The 12696-nt window shown below is 54.7% G+C and overlaps 1 pseudogene; it reads right to left on the bottom strand.

Annotated features, from left to right (window-relative positions):
• Positions 1-2228: 2228 nt before the first annotated feature.
• Positions 2229-11271, bottom strand: LOC148056275 (uncharacterized; annotated as a pseudogene).
• Positions 11272-12696: the final 1425 nt, after the last annotated feature.

Below are 12696 nucleotides of genomic sequence, written 5' to 3'. Positions count from 1 at the left end.
TGCTTTCCCCCGATGGTGTCACACCTCCTGGCACGGCGACTGGGTAAGGGTGCTCTCAGGGTGTTTTCCCAGCTTTTCCAGCGCTCACCACCAGAGAGCTGACGGCCCTGGGGTAAGGGCAGGACCCCCTTCCTTGTGCACCCCAGGATCTTGTCACGCTGCCTAAGCTCCTGCGCAAGCAGAAGCGGCTGAGAGTCGACTTGTTGAGGGAGGCTGGGGTGGGCACAGGGAAGATGCCGGGAGCAGACTTCCTTCAGGTCATCAGGGGGGATGCAGGGAGCAGAACGGGAGTGACCTGCTGCCACTGCCGTATGTCCTTGCATGCAGAGCCAGGCTGGTTCCAGTGGAGGCAATGGTGGCGGTTCAACAAGGGGCACTTTCTCTTGTCTTACCCTCAGAGGACGACTGCCACAGTCTGGGAAGCTGGAGGGGAAAGGGAGGGCAAGGCTGCGAGAAGTGGGATGTCATCTAGAGCGGGTTGTGGGAGTGAGGGTACCCGTTGCGTCATGGTCTCCAAAGAGAGTCGCTGCTCAGGTCTGTGGCTGCCCGGAGCCTGCTGCAGACACTGAACTGGCATCACGCTTCCCAGGGTCGATACTCGACCTTTCCCCCATCAGTCTCGTATCCGTATTCTCATTGCGCTGCCTTCCAGCACATATCTGTGCAGCACGGCTCCCCCTGAGCCTCACTTCCCCCAGGGCAGAGCGGTACGGAGCTGTGAGGAGCACGCTCAGGTCTACGAGGGTTCAGCAGTGCAGGTGTTAACTGCTACTCTAGTCCAAGCCTAAACAAGCCTTCTCAAAACGCAGGGGGCTGGGAAGTTTGGCGTGTTAACAGCTGAGAGGTCTGCAGAAGGAGAAGCTGGAGAAGCCAGGGGATGTGCAATACTGCCGTCAGCCCAATGGCAGGAGGGAGGTTATTCAGTCCTTGGGGTTGGGCTGGAAATCTGCAGCCTGCGGTGTAACGTCCTGTACTGGGATTTGGTAGTTAGCACTCATCATGCAGCTGATCAAAACCAGACCCTTTCTGCAGGTGTTGGCGGCAGCTGGAAAAGAGAGGTTGGGAAGACCTTGCTTTTTAAAACGTAAGCCAGAGCAGAAGCCTTGTCCTGGTACCTGTGTTGTCTTTCACTGCAGTTTTCACATCTGAGAGAGAAGAGGCATTTGGCTGACGGTTTGTAGGACTGCTTCTTTTGCAGATTAAACATCCCTTGTCAGCATGGAAGAGAGCTGGACATGGACAAGCAAATGCTTGGGGCAACTGCAGTGTAGGGATGGGGGCAGTCTGTCATATTTCTGTCAGGCTCAAAAGCTACAGGATGTTTCCATTGCAAGAGGCGAGTCTGTTGGGAGCCCCAGTCTCCCAAATTCCAAACGCCGTGTGTGAAACAGTGCTGAGCCCCGTTGTTTCTTTCTGCTGCTCTCTAACGCAGTTTCTCTGGCTTTTTCTTTGGTTGGTTTTTAATGCCTGGTAGGTGTCCAAGCTCCGTTCCATCAAGCCACTTGCAAACCTGCCACTTGCCCAGCTTCTGCTGAGGGCCAAGCCAAAGGGATGAAGCCGCGTGCTCGTAGCAAGCCCGAAGCAAAGTTAAAGCGCTGAGAAGTTCCCCCAGTCAGCCCGGAGCCAGCGTGCAGCTGCGATGAGATGGAAGAGCCTGGGAAACCATTTGTCGGCAGGAGGCGATGGAAGAAGGTCCAGTGCGTGTGGCGCCCGGGATTAAGCGATACGCTCAGTTTCGTGTCTGGACCAGTACTGTGCTTGCCCTTTGACTAAGCCCCAGTTCAGAGCAGAAATTGTTGTTACTCCTCGTGGGTGCCAGAGCGCTGTTCCTGCTCTCTCCTCCCCGGTGCATTAAATTAATCTTTTGTGTCTAGGCAGGGCCTTGATAATGCTCCTGTGTGGGCACTGTGTATGTGAATCGCAGGTTTTCTGCATAGTTGTGACTGATCTTTCTTGCTTCTTTTCATGAGGAAAATGTCTTAAGCAATTGCAATGAGCTGAACTACTGGGTATTTCAGTAGCTTTCAGATGACCACCTTCAGTCCTTGCCCCAGCAGGTGGAAACGTGGGATGGAGGTCAGCACGTGCGCCCTCAGGTCGTAGCAGGGCCTTCTCAGCCCCGGGGTGGGGATGCTGTTCCTGGGGATGCTGGTTGCAGCCCGTGGTGGGGATGCTGTTCCTGGGGATGCTGGTTGCAGCCCGCGGTGGGGCTGCCGGCGGTGGGGCTGTCAGCAGCAGGCCAGGGCGGAGCTGGTGGTAGCAGGGGTGTGGGTACCAGGCTGGGGTGGGGATGCTGGTTTGGGGGCGGTTGTTCCTTTAGGAACGGCGAGGTGGCACCGCGGCTGCAGCCTGTGCCGGGCAGGGGCGCGGTGTGAAGGCAGCAGAAGTGGAAGTGGCGCTGGGTGGGCCCAGGGCCGGCAGCGTGATGGTGGGCAGAGAGGGCTCCCACATACCAGAGTGGTGAGGGCGTCTGCCCTGCCTTGCCCCTGCCCCCACCGCTCCGCAGCTTCCTCCCGCACGGCCCACTGCTGCCGGGAGCCACGGGGCACGGCCTGGCCGCGACAGCCGGGGGGCTGGCCAGGGGACTCAGGAGCGGGATCTGCAGGGGGCTCAGCAGGGGAGTCTCCGCAAGAGCCTTCAGGGGATCCTTGCGGGGACTCTCCACAGGACTGTCGTCTGAAGTCTCCGGAGAGCTCTCCTCAGAAGTCTCCGAGGGGCTGAGTGGCAGCCAGGTGGGGAGGTCTGCCGCCACCGTGCCCTGCTTCCCCTCGGGGTCCTGCAAGGGGGAGGCCGGCCCCCCCCAGAAGGGGTCGGCGTCCCCCGGCATTGCCGCTGCCAGGCGGTCCTTGGGGCAGTTGCCCTCCAGCCCGTTGTCCCAGAAGTCGGGGCCTTGGCTGAAGGAGGCGGTGCTGGCAAGGCTGTCGGGGACATCAGGGAAGGTGATTTCACCGTCCCCCAGCATCACCGCTGCCACTTGCTCCTTGTTGCAGCCGCCCTCTGCCCTGTACTCCAAGAGGTGGGGGAGCTTGTTGAGGGAGGTGGTCAAGCTGGGGATGACGGGGACACTGGGGACAGTGTCCTCACCATCCCCCAGCCCCCCTGCCACGGCTCGTTCATTGGGGCAGCCACCCTCCGCCACGTACTCGGAGAGGTCAGGGAGCTCATTGAGGACGTCAGTGGTCAAGTTGGGGACGTTGGTGGTCAAGATTGTGTCCTCGCTGTCCCCTAGCCGCGCCGCCATGGCTTGGTCCTGGGGGCAGTCGCCGTCCGCCATGTACTCCGAGAAGTCGTGGAGCTCATTAAGGAAAGCAGTGCTGGCGAGGCTGTTGGGGAAATCAAGGCCATCAGGGACAGTGTCCTCGCTGTCCCCCAGCCCCGCCGCCGCCACTCGTTCACTGGGGCAGCTGCCCTCTGCCACGTACTCGGAGAAGTCAGGGAGGTGGCTGAGGAAGTTGGTAGAGTCGGGGACATTATCGACAGTGACCTCGCCGTCCCCCAGCCCCGCCACTGCCTCTGTCTCTTTGGGGCTGCCGCCGTATGCCCTGTACTCCAAGAAATGAGGGAGCTTGTTGAGGTAGGTGCTCAAGTCGGGGACTTCGGGGACACCGGGGACGGTGTCCTCGCTGTCCCCCAGCCCCGCTGCCACTGCTTGCTCCTTGGGGTAGCCATCGTCCGCCACGTACTTGGGGAGGTTGGGGAGCTCATTGAGGAAGGCAGTAAAGTGGAGGACATGGGGGACGGTGCCCACGCTGTCCCCCAGCGCTGCCGCCACCGCTCGCTCCTTGGGGCAGCCGTCCTCCGCCACGTACTCGGAGAGGTCGGGGAGCTCGTGGAGGAAGGCGGTGAAGCTGGGGCTGTTGGGGACGTTGGGGACGGTGTCCTCGCTGTCCGTGGTGTCGAGCCAGGCGAGCACACGGCTGGCGGTGGTGTCCTCTGCCTGCTCAGGAAAGGCCTTGGCGAAGGCGTCTGGCCCCTGCTGGGGCAGATCCGCGGGCTTCCCTGGGGCCCCCGGGGTGGTCACCGCGGCTGAAAAAGGAAACAAAAGCAATCGAACCCCAGGGTGATGCCAGCTTTGCTAAGCTTGGCCACCCGACCATGGGCTCTGCCACCCCCCAGACCTCACCTTTGGGCTTCGTCGTGGCTCTGCCAGTTGGCAGAGGCAGGGTGGTCTGGCGGGGGCTGGCAGCAGGGACACTGTCCTCGATGGCCGCCCCGTCCTTGCTGGAGGCCTCCAATGGCTTCTGGGCGCTGCTGGGCAGGGTGAGGAGCACGGGGGGGCCTGTGGGGTCCAGGGTCTCCCCCTGGCCCACGGCCCACGGCCCCAGGCCCATCGGGTGGTGGGGCACCAGTGTCCCCATCACCACCTGCTGTCCCCAGCTGTAGGCAGGGGGACAAGGAGCGGCCACGGTGGGGAGCTGCACCCCGCACGGGAGCTGCACCCCTTGGGGGAGCTGCACCATGGGAGGGAGCTGCACCCCAGGAGGGAGCTGCACGACACGGGGGAGCCGCGCCTTTGGGGGGAGCTGCACCCCTTGGGGGAGCTGCACACCATGAGGGAGCTGCACCCCAGGAGGGAGCTCAGGGCCTTCCCAGAGGGGCAAAACGCCCGCGGCCTGATCCGTCGGGGGGGCAATGATCCTTCCTGCGCCTGGCAAGGCACCAGTGGCTGCTCCAAAGCACCGGGACCCCCGCCAACATCTCTGCATCCCGTTCCTCATGGCTGCTGCCACTGGCTCCGCAGGGGATGAGGACGGCGAGCTCTGCAGTGCTCTTCAAGAAGGCATTCCCTTGCTCTTGCCACTGCTAGCCAGCTGAAAAGGCCAGCCAGCCTCGGGAACCTCCACGTGTTGGTGGTTCTTCTCGTCTCCAGCAGCCTCAGCCAGCCTCCTCCGGCCTTCCTCCCTCAGCCCTCGCCAAGTAATTCCACCGCCTCCTCAAGGACTTCCTCTCGCACTTCGTCTTCGGGCTGCCCCCAGGCCAGCTATGGCAGCGGGCCGCGGGAGCGTGCTCCCTTTTATACTGTCCCGGGGCATGGTGACTGCTGCGTTGCCGGGTGGTGGCACTGTGACACGGGGGGGACGGGGCCCCCCCGCGCAGCCCTGCCCGCCGGCCCTCCGCCCAGCATCCTTCCCAGGAAGGCCTTTGGGCTGCTGGCCCCGAGGCAGTCCCTGGGCCCAGGAGGCTCAGGGGGCTGTCCCTGCCCTTGCTGGCCATGCACCGGGCACAGCTGCTGGGCGTCCCGCTAAATACAGCTGGACATTCAGACTGCGTCGTGAAGGCTCTTTGTACCATAGCCATTCATTTGGTTGTGGGGATGCCAGAGGTGAAAGCAAGGCTTTGGGTTCCCTCTGCGTGAACTGTGCAGAGCCGTAGAGCACGTGCAGGATGGCCTCGCCGCTCCTGACCGATGCACCAAGGGACATTTGCTACTACCCTGCTTATGGTGAGGTCTTCTTCTGGGAAAGAAGTCCCAAATTGTTTTCTCTTCTTGACCCTCTTTTTCCTTGCACTCAAGAGCTTTTCTCCTCCTTTGGCCTTCACCCTCAAGACCTTTCCTGAAAGTGACGGCAGCCCTCTCAGCCTTTGTCTTGCTCCTGCTAGTTGTCTTCACCTCAGCTAGAGAGTCCTGAAGGATCCCTGGAGGTCCCTGCCAACTCAACCCTTCTTTTCTCTCCTCTTCTCTTCCCTGCACTCAGGATGAGGCGCATAGCAAGGAGACCACTCTTTGCCTGAAATGCCAGGGGGTTTACAGCTCCAGAAACACTTTCGAGGACACAAATCAAAAGGGATACAAGTAGAAACAGGATTTCATTTTAGTTGACTTAATTTTACTTTATTTTATTTTCTGCCTTGTTATGTTGGTTTATGTTATTTTAGTTTAGTTTCTTTCATGTTATGTTATTGTATTTGATTTTATCAAATTTTCTTTGGGTTTATTTTTTATTATTTTATTTTATGTTGGTTAATCTTATTTTACTTTACCTTGCTTTATGCGTTTTTATTTTATTTTGTTATTTAATTTTATGATTTTATCATTTTATTATTTTATTTTATCTGATTTTATTTGAGGCTATTTTAGGCCATTTTGCTGAATCTCTTTCAGAGCCGATGCTCACAAGCATTAGCACAATGCGCATGTGTAGGCAGGAGCAGGCTGATGTGTTCTTCATTTTAGTTGGAAAAAGGGTCTCCCCCTGGCCCACGGCCCACGGCCCCAGGCCCATCGGCTGGTGGGGCACCGGTGTCCCCATCACCACCTGCTGTCCCCAGCTGTACGCAGGGGGACAAGGAGCGGCCACGGTGGGGAGCTGCACCCTGCACAGGAGCTGCACCCCTTGGGGGAGCTGCACCATGGCAGGGAGCTGCACCCCAGGAGGGAGCTGCACGACACGGGGGAGCCGCGCCATCGGGGGGAGCTGCACCACGGGGGGAAGCGGCCCCACGCTGGGGAGCTGCACCACGTGGCCTGGGGCCCCCAAGGGCCCCGGCACCCCCTGCCAGACAGTGGCCTGGGCCAGCTGGGAGGTGACAGCGTGCACCCGAGCAGGCCCGCGGGACAGCGGCAGCCCCAGGCCAGAGGAGCTCAGCATGCCGGCAGTGACCGGTGGCGGCATGGCCGGGGTGGTGACGCTCATGCTGCGCACCTCCAATGCCATCGGCAGCCGGAGAGGGAACCTCTCTGTTGGGGGAAGCGCAGAGGAGCAATGGGGTGAGATATTGGTAGGCAGAGCTCACTGCAGGGCTTCCTGGAGGGCAGGAGCAGCGGGAGGAGCGGGAGCCTGCTGCTGTACCTGCCATGGCGCTTGGTCCGGGTGGGGTTTGTTGGGGGAAGCAGCCCTCGTCCCCATGGCGCTCATTCCGCCGGCACCTGCTGCAGCCAGCCTTGCGCTGGGTTGATTTTTCCTACCACAACAGCTTTCCCTCTCAATGATTGCCCATCCTGCTGAGGTTTCCTGTCCTGAATGATGGGTTCCCACCCGCACAATGGCTTTTAAACCGCATGATGGTTTCCCATGCCAATGAGGATTTCTCAGCCCCCGTCATGGTTTCCTAACCCGAGGGTCTCCCATCCCCACGATTTCCCATCCCAAGCATGATTTTTGGGGGGAGGTGAATTTCCTGTGCAAGGGGAAGGGATGGGGCTGGCACTGGCGTCCCTGCAATGCCGACACGCGTGTGCTGCCCCATTCCAGCCCCGGTGGTGGGGATGGGGGGGTTGGGGTGCTTTTAGGTCGTTTTTGTCCTCCCCCTCTCTGCCGTGGCAGGGGGGAACCACTGCTCCCAACTGTGGTGGAACTGGTGCCGGTGCCAGTTCCGTGCGGCCGGGATGGGGAGCTGTCGGGAAAATTTGGCAACTGGCCTGTGCCGACTGAGGAGAGAGGCCGGGATGCAAAGTAGATCATTACAAGAGGCATTCTTGCATTTGTGAGCATGAGCTGTCCCATTAAAATGGGGGCACCCCGAATGCGGTCTTACACATGGTTCAAGCATTCAGGTGCAATGCGATTTGACCAAGCGCTACTTAACACGCACACACAGGCTGCTGCTTTGCAAAGCGACTCTCATTCTGTGGCGGCGTCATCCATCTGCTTCTTTCTTGATCCAGACGTCCCTGCGGTCGGTCTTACTGCAGTTCCGTATCTCTGATGGCAGATAAGGGGAGGGGTCCCCAGAGGTGTCGGAGGGGCTGGCGTGATCTGGGTAGTCCAGGGGTATCCTTGCTTCTTCAGGGTGGGGGCTGTCCTTCTCCTCCTTGCAATGAGCTGGGGTCCTTCAGTCATGCTGACTGAACCATGACTGAGCAGTATCCAACGTAATCTGGATGGATCTTAAGAAATGTCATACAATTTCCTACTCTCAAGACTAATTGCTACAACAGTTTTTCCTAGCAATGAGATTTTCCTAGCAATCCCTCCTTTTCTTTTGACCATCAGGGTCACACTATACCCTTCCTTCTTTAAGGCGTATGTTGAGCATATACGGTAGTAGAACACTGGAAACGCACAGATAGATAATTACAAAGCCAAACAAGAGAGTGACTACAACAACCCAAATCCTTCTAGTTCACAGGCCTCTAGCTAAGTCTGGGAGCCAAGAGGTTAGCCACCCAAACAGATTCAGGAGAGATCCCTGCCTTACTTCATGTAGTATTTTTAAATGAGTCTTTCTCTTGTTCCTATCAGTTTCATTTTTCTGGTCTTGACTTACATAAAACCCCAGCAGCTGTTATTCGACAATGCACATTCTCTGTCCTGTGCTGCTGAAAGGTGCTCTAGGGCTAATGCATTCGTGCGGAGGCGCCAGAAAGAGAGAGCGCCAGCGTTTGTGGGGCTGTGAATGGGGTTGCCTGGATACTTGAAGCGCAGCAAGAGCTTTTGGTCCTGGCCCCTTTGGTGTGGGAGGAATCCCTGGACGTTCGCCGTTTCCAGGCTGGGCTCTGGCTGTAATCAGCGGGCCAGGGAGAGGGACTCTCGGGAACTGTTCTTTCTCCCTGCTTCCCCCCAGTTCCAATCTCTCTTAGAGGTAATGGTGATTTGGCTTCCTGGCCACATCCTAGAGAAGGGAGATCCAGGATGGAAGTGTGGGCTGGTCTCTACCTTCAGAGCTGTAGGCTGGGGCTGGAGTTACTATTTGCTCATTCTAATTTCTTTTCCATATTCTGCACTAGGTAAGCGTGGGGACAGCAGTGTAGTCCTCCTGCTGAGAAGGTGGGCTCAGTGTAGAATGACAAGAAGCCCACCCTGAGTGATACGGTGGGAGGCAAGACAGAAAAGGAGCACGGGCAAGAGAGCCGTTAAGGTAGCGGCAGAAAGCCTGTCACTCGTGCATAGAAAGTGGGAAAGTGTGGGCTGGAGAGGCAGCGGGCTCTGCTGCTAACGCTGGCAGCAGGTAAGCAGTAACGGCTTCACCATCAGGCTTGGATTTTGTGAATGCCCAAAGGCGACAGACGGGGCTGGTGCTCGTCCCTGAATGTTGGTGTGCTGACAATCTAGAGTGAATTCTGGGGTGTTCCCTGATGGCAGCCAGACTTAGCCAGGTGTTTTCTGTTAGACACAGAACGTAAAAATGCCTTAAAAATGCATAGTGCGAACACAGGAGAGCTTGGTGGTGGGTGGGACGTGGAATGGACTGTGTCCTTGTATGGAGGCCATAGCGGTGGTCTCTCTGTAGGCGCTGGCTTTAAGGTGGACAAGCACGCGTTATCCTCTCTGCACCCTTGACGTACTGTCATCCTTCTTCCTTTCGCCCTCCCTCCCTACCCGTCTGACTCCTGGCCTGATGGGTTGTATTGCTTTCCTTATGGATGTCCCTGCACACCATCGGTAGCTGAACCGTGCGGTGCCACAGAGAGGTAGCTCTTGATGGCCCTGGGAATCCCTGGGAAATGAGGGACATGCTCACCATAATCCCCTCATTCTGCCTCCTTCTGGACACTGCTTGCAGGTTCACAGTGGGTCTCCCAGTGTCATTTAGCTGGGTTTTGTCGTAAACTCCTCGTAAGTGTTTGGGAGAGGGTGTTTCGCTGAGCTCAGTGCTCTCCTTTCTCACTCCTCCAGGCAGGCTCATCTGTCACTGCAGCTCTGGAGGACTTTGTGGAACCTGAGCAGCTGGGTGGTGAAAACTGCTTGAAGTGTAGCAAGTAAAATGATGAGTAACGACGTCTTAATACTAGATCCTGCATGAAGGTGTTGCATGTCAGCGAGCGTAAGTCATCTCTTCCCGTAGGTTTGAGGCACAATAATGAGACGCAGCTTTTTTTTCAGTTGGCCTTGTGCATGTGCATAGCCTAAAAATAACGTAAGGCTATGTGAGACATGAAAGCTTGTCTGGCTTTCTGGGGGAAAAAAGGGTGCATTGGGGTGTGGGCCTGCTCAGGGAGGGAGGGAGGGAAGGGAAGGGAAAGCGGGGTGGGGGAACATGACAGGAGGGGAGGGGAAGGGAGGGGAGCTGCCCCTTGGAAGTGTAGGGCAGCGATACTCCCCCATGGCGTGCGGGGAGATGTGCGTGTGTCCTCTCGTAAACCTGGCTCTCATCCAACACAGCATCCACTCTGGCAGAGCTATGTCTTTGTACATAGCCAGTCTGGCTCTGGCCTTTCATCTGTGACTGGACAGGCTTCCTTTTGGGGACAAGGCAGCATGCTTTCTCCAGCTCTGTTAGTCGTTTGTTTGGGGAGAACAGCAAAACATAAGGCATGTGTTACTAAGGAAGAAGGGAGGACTCCAGCCTCTGAAGAGCACGTGTAGCAGCAAACATGCTCGGAGCCGAGTACGCTGCCTTCCTCTCCTCTGAACTGTCTGCTGAAATGCAGAGCGCGGTGCCTACGGCAACAACTAGAAATGAACGTGCAAGGCACCCGCCCCTCGTGCCCCTATGGCCCCTCGCCATCATTTTCCAAACATTACCTTTATGTATTTCCCAGTAAAAGACAGCATATGTTGTGAATAGAATGGATTTGATTCAGCATAGTAAAAACTGAGTAATGCCATCGTTCGCACAGTTCTAATGGGAACACTGGTGTTTGTGCCTAGGAGTGCGTTGTATTGAATCTGCTGGAACATTTCCCAAATGACTTTGAGTTGTACAGACAATGTACGATCATTTTGAGATCACGTAGGTGCGAGGTTTGCCCAACTGAACGTGGTGCCCTGTTCTACATCTGTCTGTCTCTAGCTAGCAATATCTATGTTTGTACAGGGTGTCGTGTGCTTTTTGTTTCTTGCACTAAAAATGGTTTGGAGTGTATTTTTTGCCGTTTTCACCGTGTATCACTTAGCTTTTGGTTTTAAATCCGTTTTGGCCTCCTGGTTTTTGAAAATGTTATCAAAACCCACTGAGAAACCATGATTGTTAAAGTTGGGACTGTTTCTTACTTTTGCCTTGGGCGTTCAAACCAATACCAAAACCAACATATCCCTTATGTTTGGAGGACAGTTCTGTGCAGCTGAATGATTCCTTTCCGTGTCCTTAAATACCTGGGTATTTGTTCCTACAGCTGTGAAACTGAAGTGCTGTTGTTTGGGCCCCTCTGGGTACATAAGTGTTTTGAATCCCTTGCCGTGAATGTCAATAGCGTTGCTGCGCAAAGTGGTATTCTAGAGCTCTGCATTTGATCTTTCCGCTTTACCTGATGAAGCAGTTGAGTTGAACAGTTTGCCTGCAAATGAAAATACCTGAAACCCAGCGTCCGCGCTTTGGCACAAGGTTAGAGCCTGGTGCATTTGTGGGTAAAATGCCGGTCATCTTTCTTACCTTCTGCCTGCAGTACATGTTTGGAGCTCGGTGACTTCAGGCTCGCCTGCTGCTTTACTTTCCCAAAGGCGAAGCCTTTCTTCAGTCTACCACCGCTTTGAATGTACCTTTGGAAAAGGGGCAGCGTTTTTCCTCAGGTTTGAAAACACTGTCCTGCTGCTGGTAAAATATAAATAAGTAACCCAAGGAAAGACTTATTTTGCCAGGCAACTATGCTGTGTTCGTAAAAGCATAACCATGTGCATGTATACATGATGAGACATTAGCTGATTAATTGACAAACTCCACTGAAAAGAAGTTTCCTGTAGTGATGCTTCCTTCTCAAGTAAACTCCAGGGTTTTTTTTAAGACCTTTTTAGCTGAAACTTGACAGCTTCCTTACCCCTTCGACGTTTAAGCAGTTGTGAGCATTTGACAAGGGCCCCTCTCTGAGATATTCTGGAGCAAGAAGTCAATCTCAAGCGGGTTTGGCTGTTTTAGTTTCTTCTCGTTAAGCACGCAGGCACTCTGAAGGTGTCATAGGCTTGGACTTTGTTTTGAACAACTACAAGTGACACTAGGTTGGAAATGCCTCTTTCAGCGACACTCGGAGGTTATCGTGCCACCTTTCAGAGTACAGTAGAGGTTAAGTATTGCTGTGTTTGGCTTGTAGAACTTGAATCTGTGTTTAATTTTTTGTGAACAGATTGATGACTCTTCTGCATCTCTTTCTCTGGGCCAGCTTATTAGGGTATAGATATCTTCTGGTCAAATAAAAAAAAATTTGCTTTGTAGTTTGAAATCTTATACTGTTATCTATAGCTGGAGAACTGTTGTAATGTGAACACAACTTTAATGTACTTTTTAATAATGATGCAAAGTATTTACAAAGTTTTTATTATAACTTTAAAATGTGTGTATATTTGGATACTGTCCTGTACGGAGGAGTTGCCAGTTTGGGAAGATAGAAGGGGTGTACCTTCTCAGCCTCCACGTAATGTTGCAGTATAAATCATCTTCAAGACACAAAGCAGCAGCATTTCAGCAGCTGTTTACAGTTTTTTGAACGTTTTGTTAATTTTGCGTTGGAAAGGAAGTAACACAATTTTTACATCAGAATTTAATTGGCTGTAAGTTATGGACATTTCAGGGGGGTTTGCAGTAGCAAAAATGGAAGCATTTCTGGAGCATGGAGAATTACATGGCTGTTCTTGAATCTCTAGTCATTGTAGTTCTAGATCCATTGTGTGAATGTTGCACAATTTCATAAATTGTAGTATATATACAGTGGACAGCACAATCGAACTTGTTTGAAGGCAGACTGTGCAAATTGTGTAAATGTGCCCAGTTGTTGATAGGAATATGCCAATGTGTATGTGTGGCATGGTAGCAGATGTGACCTTCTGAAACTGTTGTAATGCCATGTTTTGCTATGGAACTGCTCGCATTTTGTGCTTAACCATG

Source organism: Nipponia nippon, unplaced genomic scaffold, assembly GCF_047370975.1.
Source record: "Nipponia nippon isolate SJK-2023a ecotype South Korea unplaced genomic scaffold, ASM4737097v1 scaffold_15, whole genome shotgun sequence".
NCBI classification, from domain to species: Eukaryota; Metazoa; Chordata; class Aves; order Pelecaniformes; family Threskiornithidae; genus Nipponia; species Nipponia nippon.
This window is presented reverse-complemented; position numbering and strand designations above follow the sequence as displayed.